The sequence below is a fragment of the Parasteatoda tepidariorum genome, chromosome 3, assembly GCF_982258835.1.
Source record: "Parasteatoda tepidariorum strain Cologne lab strain chromosome 3, Ptep-v5.0, whole genome shotgun sequence".
NCBI classification, from domain to species: Eukaryota; Metazoa; Arthropoda; class Arachnida; order Araneae; family Theridiidae; genus Parasteatoda; species Parasteatoda tepidariorum.
This window is the reverse complement of record NC_141757.1, coordinates 89740336-89759598: the sequence shown is the minus strand read 5'-3', so window position 1 is coordinate 89759598 and position 19263 is coordinate 89740336.

The following is a 19263-nucleotide window of genomic DNA, read 5'->3' as shown; positions in this document are numbered from 1 at the left end:
AGCTTCACTTACAATTCGTAAGGCCTCTCCTGCTAAATTGAGTTTAAGAATTAGGCATTTTTTCGACTCATCCCATTTTTCTAAAATGGCAATTTGCTCTAAATTGTTAAGAAAAAAATTTAAATTTTCCTCTTTGCTACCCTTAAAAGTTTGCAGCGAATTCGCTAAGGAATATGCAGATTTAGCCATAGTGTATTATTAAATCACAGAAAAATTTACCGAATTAATATCTACCTTAAAATATCACTAAAATGTATATTAACAATCAATAAATAGCATTCAAACCCCCAAAAACAATATTCATACAATACATACAATACTCCTTATCAAAATATATAAAATGTAGTTTAAAAAAATATTATCAAAAAAAAATGTTGTCAAATATATTTTTATATTAATAAAAATCAATAATCTTATTGAAATACTATAGAAATTAGTTTCATCACTGAAATCTTGCCCTATTAAAACATCATAAATACTGAAATCAATCAATGTATTTACCAAAATTACTAAATAAATTTTCTATGTACTTATTTAAATTTAATATCATACACATAGAAATAATTAATATATTCAAAAAATATATCATGATCTGAATTAAAATGCTAATTAACAATCATTCTAACTCAATTAAAATATCAACCAAATTATTTAAAATTTAAAAAAAAACCTATTTTCAATTATATATTGAATTACATATAAAATTTTAATGTTCAAAATGTAATATTTATATTCAAATACTTCATATTCAAAAGTATATTATGAAATAGCGATTCACATATAAATCAAAAGTATATTTCTTGTGACAACATATATATCAATATTAAAATCCAATTTGATACATTATTACTTATTGTTTAAATGTCAACAATAAATTTTTTATTTGTGAGAGAGAGCGAGATAAATGTTTAAAACAAATCAATTATTTGATCATATTTTTTGTGCACAAGGCACTTAGTATTTAAAATTTAATAATATTTCAGCCATAAATTAATTTAAAAGCCAAAGTTTCCAGAGATTCTCCTAAAAAAAAATTTATTAACACCAGATTCGAAACCACGCGACGGCACCATATATTAGGCGCTGTGCGTGTAAAAAAAAAATTAAAGTTTATGGTGATGAAGTAGAAAATCATTAAAGAACAAAAAGAAAATCATTAGATAAAACTTAATCAAATTAGCCGTATTAATAGAATTAGATAAAATATTGGATACAATCATCCTAAACAACCTAGCAATTAATTGATTAAATTTACTGCCACACGTGGTGGTTAACTTAACAATTTAGTGGTAGTACAAAGCTAAAAAAAGAGTCTCTGGAAAATAAATATATTAAATTTAGATATAAGTAAATTAAGCTGAAATAAAAAAGAATCATAATCCTAAGAAAACGACAAAAGATTTACTTACACAAATTTATTCCATCATTACAAAAAGAAGTCACGAGTATACGAAAATGTATATTTCTAATATTTTTTACATTAATGTAGAAATCAAAAATTAATTTAGATCATTGTATTCCACCACAAACTTTACGGATCAAGATGGATCCTGAAAATTATCACAATTTCATTTCATTGAAACTCAAACGTTGCTCCATGTTCTTGGAGAGAACAACGGCAGGCCGAAGCCTCCGCTCCTCACCAACTCACATCATCGACTGAGGTATCAAATTGCTTCAAAAGGGACTCTTCACTGTCGTTGCCACCATTCCAATACTTCCTTCCCAAAATCTCGATGTAGGTGTCTCTGCCCTCGAGTTGGAATTCGGCTCTATCTGCTCCTAGAATCTGAAGACTTGTCCAAAAACATTATTAGAATAAACCGTGGAGTGTGAAAAGTTCTTATCAATAAAGAGTGTGAAGAATTTAAAGTAGAACAAACCGTGGAGTGTGAAAAGTTCTTATCAATAAAGAGTGTGAAGAATTCAAAGTAGAACTAACCGTGGAGTGTGAAAAGTTCTTATCAATAAAGTGTGTGAAGAATTCAAAGTCTTATTAGTGTCTCAAAAATTATTGTTACAATGTGTAACATTATCCTTCCTTAAAAGGAAAAAAAATGAATAAAAAAAAATTTTTATGTACCAAATTTTTTTTTGTGATGTGACCTCTGAGGAACATGTAAAAGAAAAAAAAATATCACAAATAAACACATATCAAAAATTCCTGAATATATAATACATAAATCACAACCATTATTGTCGTTTCCTTTGGGAAATTAATGTATCTCACTCTCTCTCTCAAAACACAAACAGATTCTCTACTAGCGTAGAGTAAGGAATTATCATACTATATACAATTCAAACTTACATACCGTACACTACTGTCTTTAGTATAAATGATAAGTTTGAATACATAAATATATACTACATATGTTTATAACCAGAGTTTGCATAATTTTTTTTAACATCTATGTAGCTACATCTTTTTATAATCCTACTCTGGTACTAATTTTACAAAAAAACAAATTTTATTTTCTCAATTCTCTTTCAAATCATTTTATTCTTATGTTACTTTATTTCATTTTATAACTTTTATTTACCAATGTGATTTAGCTTAATTTATATATATTCTCCTCCTCTCACATTATGTGATTTCTAAATCGAATTTATGTATTTGTCTGACAATATGATGAGTTCAACATCAAAAGTAAAAATTTTAAATAAATGGTCAAAAATATATATATGGTAATACAAATAATTTGCTAACTTTGAACAGGATTTTTCCTATTCAATGAAATCTGGACCAGCCATCACATTGAATCAAATTTTGGCCTAAATTTGGAAAAAATGCAATTCAAAAATAGAAATGTAAAAACAAAATAATATTCATCAACTTAAACCATTTGTATTTTCACCAGAAAATCAAACTCATTATCATTATTTTCAAACACAACAATTCAAATCTTTAATTAGATTTAGTATAATCTTACTCATTAGTATTCTATACTCAAATCATGTTCCTTGACCATCTCATTCTCTAATTCCTTTCTTAAAATTCTTTTCTTAAAAAGTTTACTAACATGAAATTTTTTGTATAGGTCTCTTTGCTTATCTTTAATGTGTATTAAGTAATTATTATTCCTAAATTTTTTTGTTATTTCAAATGGACCTTCATATTTGGGATTTAGAGAATTTACATCAGTATTTATCTTTAAGTAAACAAGATCTTTACAATCATAATTAGGAGTTGGTCTACCTTTTATATATTTTCTATGCATTTCAAAATATTTGTTTTCATTTTGACTTACTATTTCCCTAGTCTCCGCAATTTGTTGTCTTAATTTTTTGATATAGTCAGATGGGTTTTCTTCACTGTTGGTATTAACACTTGTATTTAAAGGGAGATTTAAACTACGACCAAAAAATAGTTCAGCAGGAGTATAACCTGTTACCACGTTGATAGAAGAGTTATAATGTAATTTGAAAAATAAAAGCTTTTTAGTCCATTCCCAACTATTGTTACACATTGAAGCTATAGATTCTTTTAGAACTCTGTGAGATCTCTCAATTAAACCATTAGATAAAGGATAGTAAAATGAAGTTTTACGATGTTCAATGTTTAAAGCCCTAATAAAATCTTGAAACTCTTCAGAGGTAAAGTTAGTACCATTGTCAGAAATAATGGATTGAGGCAAACCAAATTTTGAAAAATGTTCATTTAAATTATTTATAATTGTTGAAGATTTAATGTTAGTTAAAGGTATCGCCTCTAAATACCGTGAATAATTGTCAATAATAGTTAAAATAAAAAATTTATTATCAATTGATCTGGGTAGTTTCCCAACAATATCTATAGATAAAATTTGTCCTACACTTAAATCACCTTTTTCAATGAATTTAGTCTCAGTTACTTTAGATTTGGGCTTATTTGCCAAACATGCATCACAAGATTCAACAAAATTTTGGGTGTCTGCCAACATCCCATACCATGCATAATTTCTTTTTAACAAATTATAGGTCTTAAAAATGCCAAAATGTGCAGCATGTGCTGCCTTTAAAATTTCACCTCTTAATGAGATGGGTATAAAAATTCTATTTAAAGTTTTATATGGATGCTTAGGTGGTCTCACCCTCATCATCAAAATACCATCATTGTTTACAAAAAATTTTTTAGAAATTAGTTTATCATTATCATTTAGTTTTTTAAAGATTTCCTTAGTTTGTGTACAATTTTGTTGAGAATTTTATATATTCTCTATTTTAAGCTTATCATTAACTTCAAAAATATTTGTGTTATTTACAACAGCATTATCATTAGCTACTCTAGATAGGTAATCGGCTGGATTTTTAAAACCAGGAATATGTTGAATTGTATAATTAAATTCCTGCATATACATTAACCATCTGCCTACTATCTCAGGTTGTTTTTGTAGGTTGATGTGAAAAGTTAAAGCCTTAGCATCCGTAAAAATAACAAAATTTTTTCCATAAAGATGTTGATGGAAATGTTTAATTGAATCTACAATTGCTAAAAGTTCCCTACGGATAGATGGGTATTTAGATTCAGAATGGGTTAACTGCCTAGAATAAAATTCTATAGGGTCAAAATTGTCCTTATTCTTTTGCATTAATATTCCACAAAGAGCACTGCTAGAATCATCAGTTACCAAATAAAATTTTTGTTCCTCATTTATATTCTTTAAAGTTGGTTTAAGTAGTAGTTGTTCAGATATATTTTCAAAAGCATCCTGACAATCTTTATTCCAATTAAAAATAACATTTTTTTTTGTTAAGTTTACAATGGGTTTGATGATCTCTGCAAAGTTGTAGATTAAATGTCTAAAATAACCAATCATACCTAAAAAAGTTTGAATTTGTTTAACATCTTTTGGAACAGGAAATTTTAAAATTTTGTCTATATTATCAGAAGCGGGTGAGAAACCATTAGAATTTACATCAAAACCTAAGTATTTAATGTTAGATTTACAGATTTGTATCTTAGCTGGATCTAGAGTTAAATTAAATTTCTTTAATCTATCAAAAACCTTAACAAGTAATTGTGACATTTCCTCAATGGAATTTGCAGCAACAACAATGTCATCAAGAAAATACTGCACATTAGGACCTTTAATGTCATCTAAACATTTAGAAATTAAGTTATGGAAAAAAGAAGTACTGTTGCGAGAACCAAAAGGAAGACGAGTAGGTTGGAAATTGCCTATCTCACAACAAAATGCTAGTTTGGATTTGTCCTTTTCTTTTAATTTTATTTGAAAAAATGCACTTTTGAGATCTAAAACACTATAATATGACTTTCCAGAAATGTTATGCAAGATATCATTAATTTTTGGAAGACAAATTTTGAAAGTCTCAGTAACTGAGTTAAGTAACCTATAATCTATAACCATTCTGAATTTTTGCAATTCAGGATCATTAACATAAGGCTTTTTTTTGACAAAAATTACAGGAAAACAATAATTGGAAGAAGATGGTTCAATTATTCCTGCATTTAATAGATCTTTAATCTCTTTTTTGGCAAAGTTTTTTGCAATATTAGGAATAGGATAAGGCTTGGTTTGGATAGAAAAGTTATGCAATAAATTAAATTCAGGTACTACTGCATCAGTCGAACCCAATGTTGTATAAGATTGAGAAAAAACTTCATAATTTTTTAACAAAACTTTAAGTATTTCATCAGCATCTACCTTATTCAAATGACTTAAATCAAAATCAGAAGCATTAAGTTCTTTTTGTCTTAGTTGATGAATTTCATTTAGATTTAAATTATTAATTTGGTAATTAGCTTTTTCTTTAGGTTTGATTATATCATCATCTTTAATATCAATAATGTTTCCTAATTTTGTACCCTTATTGATTACAATCTTATTATCTGTATTATTTTCGATTAAAGTACAGAATTTTTTATCCTTAAATTCATTAACAGATTCATGGATATTATAATTTAGTTTGTTTTTGTTTGGAGAAAAAAGCATTTGTTTACTATCTTTTATATCCTCAGATATACCTAATTGAATTAATATTTGAGAATGGGGTTCCATCACAATCTTTTTTTTTGCAAAAGCAAAATTAGTTACACTCTTTACATCATTTAAAACATTGTTTACAATACGAGGAGTATCTTCGAAAAAATCAAATGAATCGTGTCCCAAAATCAATTTCCTATTCAGTGTGTCTAAAATAATTTTGTTATTTTGGATGAAGTCGTATCCCAAGATGATTTTATATTTGTAAGGCCAAGAATTTTGAGTAACAAAGAAAGTACCATTTAACCATTTAGTATTGATTTTAAATTTTTATGAAATAGCTGACAAGTAAGGTATAGTGTTGTTATCTAAAGTATGTATTTTTACTGACCTAGATAAATAATTGACTTTTGTCTTTTCTTTTATTTCATTTACAGTTATAGGATCAATTAAACTTAAATTAGCACCAGTGTCTAATAAGGCGGGTACTAATAAATCTCCAAATTTTAACATTATGATAGGAAGAGCATCCGAATTGTCATTATCATTGCAAGTCATAACATGTTTATTACCTGCTTCTACTTCATTATTTTCTTTTAAGTTATCATTGTTTTGATTTATTCTATTTCTAATTATCTGATTACTATTGAAATTATGATTAGAGTTTGTTACTACCTGGTTTTTCTTATCATCATTATCTAAATTAAATTTTTTATGTTTGATATTACTATTAACAAATATCCTAGTTTTCAATATTTTGTCATTATGTTTTGTTTTGACATTTTGTTTATAGATTACTCTCTTCTTCAATTTTTCATTTGACCTTAACTGATTTGATTTCTCATTGGTTCTTGTAAACCCTGTATCATTCCACCTGTTACAAGAACCAGCTATCAGTTTAAATTATTCTGTCGCCTATCTCTGCTGTTGTAACCCCTATGTCTAAAGTTCCTGTTAAAACCTCGTCTGAAATTGCTACGACTCCTATCATAAGGTGTTGCTCGATTGTTGTTATTCCCACTTTTGCCCGGATAGTACCAGCAGTCGGTAGTCAAGTGATTTTTGTTGCAAATATGGCAACTAATTTTGGGTTGGACAAAGTTTCTATTAGCTGAGATATTGTTTACAGCCTTGCTTTTAGTTAAATCCTCAATTTTTTGTGTTAATTCCTCAATTTTGCGATTGCTTTCCAATTGATTTTTTAACAAAATATCTACATCTATTGTTTTAGTAATATTGGTCACGTGATTCTCACTGATTGCTAGTGCATTCTCCACATCCCTTGCAATTTTTCCTATATCCTCAAACTTTGTGGCTCCCCTTTTCATAACTTCAATTCGAATATCGGGTCTCATACTGTCTAACAATTTTTGAGCCTTCATCTTTTTAGCCAAATTTAAGGTCTCCTCACTACTATTATTACTTATTTCTAAGTACTGATTAGTGGTTTTATCAACCTCTTCTGTTAGATGTTTAATGTCCTGATTTGGACGTTGCATGAGTGTATTAAATCTGTTCTGAATTTCTGCGTAGTTTGGTTTTTTTAGAAATTTATCCCTAAGTATTTTTACCATCTTTCCAAAATCATTAGTATCGTCTGTACCAGCTTCACTTACAATTCGTAAGGCCTCTCCTGCTAAATTGAGTTTAAGAATTAGGCATTTTTTCGACTCATCCCATTTTTCTAAAATGGCAATTTGCTCTAAATTGTTAAGAAAAAAATTTAAATTTTCCTCTTTGCTACCCTTAAAAGTTTGCAGCGAATTCGCTAAGGAATATGCAGATTTAGCCATAGTGTATTATTAAATCACAGAAAAATTTACCGAATTAATATCTACCTTAAAATATCACTAAAATGTATATTAACAATCAATAAATAGCATTCAAACCCCCAAAAACAATATTCATACAATACATACAATACTCCTTATCAAAATATATAAAATGTAGTTTAAAAAAATATTATCAAAAAAAAATGTTGTCAAATATATTTTTATATTAATAAAAATCAATAATCTTATTGAAATACTATAGAAATTAGTTTCATCACTGAAATCTTGCCCTATTAAAACATCATAAATACTGAAATCAATCAATGTATTTACCAAAATTACTAAATAAATTTTCTATGTACTTATTTAAATTTAATATCATACACATAGAAATAATTAATATATTCAAAAAATATATCATGATCTGAATTAAAATGCTAATTAACAATCATTCTAACTCAATTAAAATATCAACCAAATTATTTAAAACTTAAAAAAAAACCTATTTTCAATTATATATTGAATTACATATAAAATTTTAATGTTCAAAATGTAATATTTATATTCAAATACTTCATATTCAAAAGTATATTATGAAATAGCGATTCACATATAAATCAAAAGTATATTTCTTGTGACAACATATATATCAATATTAAAATCCAATTTGATACATTATTACTTATTGTTTAAATGTCAACAATAAATTTTTTATTTGTGAGAGAGAGCGAGATAAATGTTTAAAACAAATCAATTATTTGATCATATTTTTTGTGCACAAGGCACTTAGTATTTAAAATTTAATAATATTTCAGCCATAAATTAATTTAAAAGCCAAAGTTTCCAGAGATTCTCCTAAAAAAAAATTTATTAACACCAGATTCGAAACCACGCGACGGCACCATATATTAGGCGCTGTGCGTGTAAAAAAAAAATTAAAGTTTATGGTGATGAAGTAGAAAATCATTAAAGAACAAAAAGAAAATCATTAGATAAAACTTAATCAAATTAGCCGTATTAATAGAATTAGATAAAATATTGGATACAATCATCCTAAACAACCTAGCAATTAATTGATTAAATTTACTGCCACACGTGGTGGTTAACTTAACAATTTAGTGGTAGTACAAAGCTAAAAAAAGAGTCTCTGGAAAATAAATATATTAAATTTAGATATAAGTAAATTAAGCTGAAATAAAAAAGAATCATAATCCTAAGAAAACGACAAAAGATTTACTTACACAAATTTATTCCATCATTACAAAAAGAAGTCACGAGTATACGAAAATGTATATTTCTAATATTTTTTACATTAATGTAGAAATCAAAAATTAATTTAGATCATTGTATTCCACCACAAACTTTACGGATCAAGATGGATCCTGAAAATTATCACAATTTCATTTCATTGAAACTCAAACGTTGCTCCACGTTCTTGGAGAGAACAACGGCAGGCCGAAGCCTCCGCTCCTCACCAACTCACATCATCGACTGAGGTATCAAATTACTTCAAAAGGGACTCTTCACTGTCGTTGCCACCATTCCAATACTTCCTTCCCAAAATCTCGATGTAGGTGTCTCTGCCCTCGAGTTGGAATTCGGCTCTATCTGCTCCTAGAATCCTGAACCATAGTCATGAGAATCTGAAGACTTGTCCAAAAACATTATTAGAATAAACCGTGGAGTGTGAAAAGTTCTTATCAATAAAGAGTGTGAAGAATTCAAAGTCTTATTAGTGTCTCAAAAATTATTGTTACAATGTGTAACAATTATTAAATCAAAAAATTTAACACAAATAGCAAAAAATAAATACAACTCTGAAGATCCATAATCTGTAAATAATATTCAGTGTTTTTAAAAGAAATAAATTAATATTCGTTCACTAAGTAAATGAAAATATTTCTTGAAAAGTTGAAAACTAAAAACAGGACAGTCGCAAGAGAGAAATGGAACTATGCTAAGGTCTAGCTCGGGGTTCTGGGTGAGCAGTACCCGTCACACAAGAGTGTGCCCCGAGGGGATTTCAAGATTAGAGAGGTTTTTTTTTTCAATATAGCAAATGTCACATTTGTATTCTACTTATTTTCTCAAGATCCGTCATCATTTTTAAGAACAATGGTTCTTCGTAAGTTAGCACGAGTTAATGGTAGATAATATTTTATAAATAAAACCTTTATAACTTCTAAACTACCTGCACTATTGACTTGGATTCAACTTCCTTCGATTAAGATTAAAAATTCAATAAAGAAACAATACCTCACTGGTCTAGAAAGTAATGCCAGATGCATAAACAAGTTTAAGGTGCCTCACTACCTTGAAAAGTCGAATTTCGATGATATTTTCGAAATTGAGATTTTTTACTTTTAAAAATATTTGGAATCTTTTCTTTCGATTGGCGGTAAAATTTCGTTGATACGATAATTCTAACCCGAGATATGTGCATTTGAAAAAGTATTAGTTTCAGTGAAAATTCACCGGAAGTGAAATTTCGAAACCGAAACTAATCATGTTTTTGACAGATTCAGTGCATAAATAATTGTTTTCCATTTTTTTTTGCTTTTAAAGAACTTTTTAAAGTAATTATAAACAATTCGAAATATTTTAATAGTCCGTATTGTTTTTATTACTTCAAATATGGCAACAAGAGATCGTTGTCATTTGGCTCTCTTGTGATTTCGATTGTTGTTTGGAGTTAGTTTTCTTATTTTGATTTGATTTATACAAGAATAAATAGCTTTATTTTGGGTTATTTTATAATAATTGTTTTCAGCTGATATGGCAGGAAAAAATTATCGTAATAAAAAGCGAAAGTTCTATGGAAATAGGTATTCAAATTTAACTAACAGAAATAACGTGGATGACACTGAAAAGGAGAAACTTTCTACTGCTAGTTTCTCTAAACTGAAAGAAAAATTACAAACTGTGGAAAATCATGAGCGGTTTTCAAATTCTAACATTCAAGGTAATAGAATAATATCAATGGAATTCCTTGTTTGCATAGTTTGTATAGTTTGAGTATCATGTATTAGTAATTATGTATAGTTTGATTCATCGTAGGAAAATATGCCAGGAACAACAGTTTATTTGTGAATATAGAATCGATCATTCTATATTCCAAAATTGGATTATTTTTATTTGATTCCTAATAATAATTTGTCTATATAAAATATTAAGATCTGAAAATACGTCAAACCTCCCGTAAAACTGACACGTGGTTCATTACTCTTTATCCATAAATAAGCTGGTTTTTTCTAAAATTTAACTGATATTAATGTTTATTAAAATAAAAAAGTAAAAGATAAAAAAAAATAAAACATAAAATAATATACGTTTTAGAAACTAAACAACAATGCATTTGTCTTCATGTCATACAATTCTTGTCAAATTAAATCTTTATTTTGATGTAAATATTCTCTTTAAACAAGGCATCATATTCTTCTTCAGAATAATTAATTTTCTCGATGGAGGTTATTATTTTTATTGATTTTATCCAGCATCATTTGCATATCCACACAAAGCTGAGTGCGTTAATTCTAGAATGTTTAACGACAAACAATGCTTATGATCGAAGTTTGCAAGGCAGTTTCTTTAAAGAATTTTTGGGCGTCATGTTTTACAAGTACAACTATTTTAATATGGTTTCAAAGAATTAAAATATTTCAGCAATTGTCCTAATCATTTATTTTTTCGTATTAAAGTATTTAAAATAGTTTTAAATTAACACGCAAATATGAATTATCTTAACCAAGAAACATTTTATTAAAATGATTTAAAAAATATGTATTTTAAATTAATAGATTAATAAATTTTTACTTTACAATTTTCATGTAAAGTACTTTTAGACCGATTCTAATCATTAAAAAGAACTTTTTTCTTCTTAGTATATATTTTTTTTTACCAAAATGATTTTTTTATACTTTTCTAGTTATTGAAAACTGGAAATAAAAATTTTGAACTAATCTCAACATAAACACTGAAAAATAAAAGTAATAATCCTTAAAAAACTACAAAAATATTTCTTATTTTACAAGAATTTAATTTTATAAATACTTTACTTTTGATGATTAGAAAATAAAAAATATATAATTAGTGAATATGCCTACATCAAATAAAAATGTGCATAATGCTATAAATTATACATTTAGTAATCCTTAGTTGAAGTCACATACAGAAGTAATGTCGACCATTAAAATTTAATAAGAAATATGATTTTATGAAACTTGATTTTAATTTGAATATTTTCATTCATCAACGATTTTAATGAGATAAAACAGAATTAATTGATTGATTGTATATAGGGTTTAGTGACACAAGGTCGAAATGAGGACATGGTGTGCCAAACAATACGTTACAATTTCTCAAAAGCCTAAGTGCATACAAAATTTAATTGTAGCACAATTATAACTAATAAAACAATACTAGTAAGTGAATAAGATAAAGATAAATGATTTAAATAAAATAAGATAAAAAGTATGAATACAGTATAAAACGCATGAAGTGAATAAAATGTATGAAAGTAAGATATTTACAAAAGTGAATAAAACAGTAGATGTGTTAAATCTTTTCTATGCAGTTAAAAATACCAATGAGGCGTAAAAACGCAAAAATTTCAGGACGGAGACCAACAAAACATTTCATGACACCCATTTCTGTGAAGACTAATCAGCAAATAAATAATAAAATCTAAAATTGGATGATTTTCACTGCGAAGATTATCTATCTGGCGCAAGCGCTCACACTATAGGGGTAAATACAATACCTCCGTGTAGAGAGCGAGGAAATCACTCTTAGTGCCAAAAGGATGGCAAAATTCTATTAAATAGTACAAGGACATTTGACAAAGACATCCAATCTAAGTGGCAGAACATGTGATATGTGATTCCATCAGGACTGGGACTTGTATTACTAGCTCGAAACAGTGTTTTCTGCAATTCCGTAAAGTTAAAATCACAGTTATAATGAAAGCTGTGGTGCGTTTCAAGTTCCGGTGTGGTGAAGTCTGTTCGGAAATTTGCTTGTTTTGGAAAGCTAAGCTGTGGTTATCAGGTCTAGAAACTGCTGCAAATGCCTCGCCTATGATATTACAAATGTCAGTAGGAGACGAGTATACCGCACCGTTTGTCTCAAATACCGGAAGATGAAATTCACGGTAAATACCATTAGCTTATTTGACTATCGACAAAACTTATGTGGGAGATGTCCTGGCTGTAATAGATGAGACATAAAGGGACCAGGAGTCTTTCAGACTTTTGCGCCTCTCTTAACGCACAATTGCTTTAGCATGTTTGAAAGTTAAAAAGTTAGCAGTGGCAGGAGAACGGCGGAAATATGCTCCACATGCGTTTCTGCTTTTTATGAGCAGCTGCGCATTCAGCATTCCACCACGGCCTGCGATGACGGGGAGAGATGTAGGTAGTAGTTTCTGGTATGCTGGTTTCGGCAGTATGCATTATCACCGAAGTTATTTTTTCAGCCACAGCGTCAATATTGTGGTCAGTCACCATATTTTCAGTAATGCCAGAAAGTTGCGAGAACAGACTCCAATACGCACGATGATAGATATAAACTGAGGGTCTGGTAGTGATATGAACATTAAATGAATAAGAAGTGATGATTCGGAAATGCTCGCTGTGAACACGTGGGTGATCTCTTCCCATCAGGGTCCGATGCTACAGGATGGTAATCGGACTCATACGATAAGCTCTGACGAGTAAATTTGGCAACCAGGACAAGGGAGAAGGAAAAGTGGAAATTGGGAGTTAAGGGAGAGGAAAACGAAGGGAAGACAAATCACTAGGATATCCCAGGGCTTGACTCCCTGTGTTTACCTAAAGAAGGTAAATCCTCTGAGGGGATAAAGCAAATTTGAAAACAAATCGATCAAGTGTTTACTTTAAGAAATTTGCAAATCCTAATGAGTAACGAACATTTCTATTATGGAATCCACTACACATTTCCGAATGTTTCGAAATGTTAAACGAAAAGTTACTTGGAAATAAAAGCGCAGTTCTTAACTTTTGAATTTTAAATTATAAAAAGAAGCATAATTAATCGCTCCAAATTTATTCAAAGGATGTGGCTTAATTTATCATTACAGTGTTAACTCATAACAAAATAAATCAGTTACCTCAATACTATAAAAATGGGTTAAATTAAAAAAAATTTCTTCAAAGAAAAATTTTTCCACTTCTTAGCACAATTACTCACGAGTTGTATACATAAAGTGCAAACTTTCATTTATTTTACCTGTTGTTCTCCATTATGAGTTATACAAAGTGAGTTTCTGACACGAGAGGCAAACAGACTATGTCACGTTCATGAATTAGTCAATATAAAAAATCCATTAAAATTGGTACACCTGGACAACGTACCACGACGTACCACGCACGTGAAATTTTCAGAACGAATAAAGCATGTTGTGACAGGCAAAGGATTAGCTTATCGTTCATTCATGCAAAGCAGACGGCAGTACCGACAACTACAATGTGCATAAACGAAGATATTTGACAGTAAGTTTCTCATACAGAAATTGAATTTAATCTTTGTTCCTGGGTAAAAAAGTTTTTGTTATGCCTCGTGCAAGAAGTAGAAATGCTTACCAGCATGTGTCTGAGTATAATCGAGGTCGAATTGTTGCCTACCGGGATTGCGGTTTATCACACCCAAATATTGCTGTTCGCGTCGGTTGAGATCCCATGACTGTTAGCAGAATACGGAATCAATGGGTTTATGACGGTCATAAGGAACGCTGTGCAGGATCTCAGCGCCCTCCATCACTAACAGCCGAGAAGACAGACATGTTATCCACATGGCCTTAAAGGATCGTACAGCTGAGTCACGAACCCGAGTCAACAAAAGGGGTCATTTGCAAGACAGCAAGTGTCTGCACGAATAGATCGACGAGGTTTGCAGCAGCATGGCGACCATGGCTTCGGCTACCCTTGACGCTGCATCACAGGCATGAGTGCCTCCAATGGCGTGATCAACGACGAACCCGGACACAGGAATGGCATGAAGTTGCCGTCTTTTCAGACGAATCCAGGTTCTGTATACAGCATCATGATGGCCGCATCCATGTTTGGCGACTTTTGTCAAAAACGTCCATTGCCAGCTTGTATTCGACATCATCCTACTGGCCCATCACCTGGAGTAATGGTATGGAGTACTATTGTATACAAAAAAGTCAGTTTCTGTATACAAAAAAGCAAAGAAAAAGAGAAGGGGGGGATCTTTTTCAAAATTGCTTATTTAGTTAAGGCAATAACAAATAGTTTATGGCCTTTAAGTTTTTTTTCCTTTTATACTTATTTTATTATTTTTGTTATTATGTGTTATTAACTTGCACCATATTTAATCTTTGTATTTTTTTAAAATATTGTGACTTTGTACTGATCTAAGTTCTTAATATAAATTCTTGCTGAATGGGCTCGTTCCTAGGCTGGAGTGGAGCCGGACCAGTAGCCAAGCTTTGGGCTATATGGTAAAGGGTCCATAATGACCTAGGTACATGTCCAAAGCTTGGAGAAAAGAAAAAAAAAGAATGTATACACGTCTCGATCACATCTTGCTCGTCTTGCCGGCACTTTGAACAGCAGCAGTTACATTTCTAATATGTTAGGATCACTTGCTCTGCCTTATCTTCGAGGCCTCCATAGCGCTACGTTTCAGCAGGCCTCGCAATGGAAGACTGCATGTTGCCTGTACTGTCCAGACCTTCCTTGACACATAACATGTTCACCTGTTGCCCTAGCCAGAACGTTCTCCTGATCTCTCACCAATTGAAAACGTCTGGTCAATGGTTGCCGAATGACTGGCATGCCACCATTCGTCAGTCAGTGCTGTCGATGAAATGCTTCATAACGTTGAAGCTTCTTAGAACACTGTACCCGTTCATGCTATCTAATCTCTGTTCGACTCGATACCCAGAAGAATAACTGCGATTATTGCTGCCAGGTGAGGCTCCTCTGAGCACTGATTCTTCAGGATCTAAATACATCCAAATATCCTGAAAATTTAATCACTCTTTCTTCCAACTGTAATTCATGTGTCCAATAAATGTCATTCTGTTATTTGCGTTCCTTCCTTGCGTAGCAATTTTAATGGCCAGTAGTGTATTTATTCCTAAATGAAATTCACGAGGCACATTTCTCATCAGAACAGTTGTTTTAATCCATGAGTACCATAGATGTACTGCGTCCAAAAATGCTTTATCGGACTGATTTCTGATACCCGTTAAAAAAATTTATTTCTTACTCGGCGAAAATATGAATCTGTTTGTCGGCTAGTTCCAGTTACCCGGCGGAATTTGTATTTTTTATAACAGTCTTTAAAAAAGACGATCCAGTTTCGTGTTTACGACTACTAATGTCCAACTCTGTAGCCTTGTGATGTTCCATGGAGATATGAAAAAATAATGCGCAGATTGCGATGGTGATTTGCAAATTTCAAAAGTTTAAATAAGTGAACTCATGCGAGCATGAAATGGACGGATGTGAGAAGATATAGCTTCATAGAATCACTTGAAGCTTAAAGAAATTACATATTCCATTAGTGGATAACACATTGAGGACATGATACAAAAGTAATAGGTGAGAGACAGCTTCAAGCAATGTAGATCTAATGGTATTTAATTGCAGACAACATATAAACTTGGGATGAACGAAAAGTTCCAGAAGAAATGCGAAAAGAACAATGATGTACTGTATCTTAGATGAGTAGACATGTCACTGCACATGGATGGTCAAGTCGTGAAAATATCAGCTCTTGATCTATGAGTAGCAGGGCTAGGTGATCCACTCCCCAAAATGTATTACACATTACATGCAACATGTTCAGTTCCTGTTCTCATTTTTTTGTAACTATATGATACGAGGTATAAAAGTTAGCCTATTGTCAAAAATGACACCGAAAAATTTCGTGTGGGGCACAACTGATATAGTAATGTTATGAATGGAGATGTTACAATAGACATAGTTACAGTAGGCAGATCGTAAACATAGAGAGAGCCAGAGACAGCAGATGTCAATAAGTTTAAAATTAGTGAAATATGTAAAATAATTATTGTCAAAGTTCACTTTTCAGTAAGCTCATGAATGGACATGCACGCAAAATTTCTGTTCAGATTTTTTCTATGCTTTGATTTATACCGTATACCCTCCTAAGATACCAAACTTTTTGTAAACTTCTCAATGATCCCCCAAAAACCTTTTATATTTTTAATTCTTTTGCTAAGAGACAACTAGCATGATCTTCTACACTTAAAAGTAATACCATACTAAGGGAGCTTTGGCGTTAAAATTAACTGCCAAAATATCTATCTACTTCATATTAGCTGGGCTTCATAACATGATAAATGCATGGAAGTACTTCGAAATAGATAAATATTTTATTTAAATGAAAACATTATCTCATAGAATATTTAGGTTAAAATGATCATTCTCATTATTTTTCTTCTCTTCACTTTATGCAAATTTCATGACAACACATTTCTTTTAAAAACAAAATAATTAGAATTTTTAGAACCAGTTTGATTTTGTGACATAAAAATATTTGTGGCTTCTTGTTTTACATTTAAACTTTATTTTGATTTACCAAAACTAACTAAAACTATTTATGGTCTAACATATAATGTAATATTTTATTAATTATTTTGCATAATAGATTTAGTTTTAATAAACTAAATTTCTAAAAAAACTGCATAAATAGCACTGCTATAACTATTAATGTAAAGAGCAAATTACCTGATCAATTTAAGGAAATAATAGTTTGTAGTTGGAAACGATGAAGTTTTAGGAAAGAATAAAAACAAAATAATGAAATCACCTCCGTTTTGTTCCTCTTAAAGTATTCCCATTTATGTTAGATTCTTTTGTATGTTCCTAATAGCCAAGAAACAAGCATAATTGCAATTTTCAGCATAATTAATAAAGAATAATGACACTTAAATTCAATGCTTATTGTTGAAGAATATTTTCTAATGAAGTGAAAATCTAGAATATATAAATTGAAAGACTTTTTGACAGGAATCCTACAAATAAGTTCCATTTATGAATTAAAATTCTCCGATAACCTTTTATTAATTTAGAGGTAGAACTTTTTTTAGAAACAATTTTACGAAATTTATTTTTTAACATTTTATATAATAATAATCTCTTTTAAATATTTTTGGCATCTTTCATAAAGGAATGCATTTTTACAAATGAACACAAATAAATTTAAAATGAAGCAAATTTGCTTATTATTACTGTCTTCTGGCAAAAATACAAAAAAAATTTAAAAAAAATATTAACAACATGTTGTTATTTATTCAAAAAGAATTCGAACTCTCTGTACAAAATTATTTTATGGTAGCTGAAATTCTTTGTAGAACTATTTTTTTATATTAGAGTTATTTTTGTCCTTCCTCCACTAGAATGCAGTCTAACTATTATTAATATGAATTAATGCATTTTCTGTGGCAAAAAATCAAAATGAATGTAGACAATTTTCACCTTGTAGCAAATTTTCTACCAAGTGGGTCAAAAGATATTTTTCATATAATAACTTCAAATTATTCTCTGCGTTCAATTATTATCCCACATATTTTTCACGAAATAGTTTTTTAATTTTATATTCGGCTTCGAACACCCAAGTCTAGTTTATGACTATCTATTTTCAACTCCATAGCTGTGTATAGTTGAAATAAATCTGTAAGACAAGGGGACTTCTGGATAAAGTATTGGAACATACTAGGCTTCGTGGAGGACTGTTTGATGTAAGTGACCCCCATTTCTGTTACATTTGCGATGTATAAGAAAACCACTAAAACACCACTCGGTTAGACCTACAGTAAAGGGAATTATGCTTTAATGAATAAAAAAAAGAACATACCAAAAAGAACATACTGCGCCAAACACACTGTCTGTTTTAAAACTGTTTAGAAAGTTCATGTGTAAAATTTATGCTCTTAAAAGGCCTACAAATTAGATAAAATGGTGATTACAAGTATAACTACAAGGGTAAAAACTCACAAAAGTAAGTATAATCCGCTAAAATTGTATACATGATAAAACAGTTATATGCAATTTAAAATACCAATAGCACTTAGAAATGTAAAGAGTTTAGGAGGATGATAGGTTTCATCTAACAAGTCTTTTATACATAAAATGGAGAACAGAAAAAGGTAACACGACGTTGGTTAAAAGACTGGGAAACAATTGCAATATGATGAATGGGAAGTATTGTAGTGGGGAAGTGCAGTGGGAAGTAGTGCAGTGGGGAGATGGTTCCCCCCCCGAACAGCATATGAAAGGGGTTCAAACGAGTATGGCAGGTCCCGTAGACAGAACTTTGACAGGTCCCGAAGGCAAATGGATTCTAATGCATGATCCATTTACCATAGAGAATATATCACTGCAGCACTACAGTCAGTGCGAGTCGGAAGCAGACTTCATATCAGTCAGCCAATCATAGTATTCGCACCATGGCTCACCTGATTGGGAAGCAAACCCTCTATCCCCTGAGCCACTATGCTGTTTCACACAATAGTTGATTAATTCATTCAACAACATTATTTTCCTATAGATTAT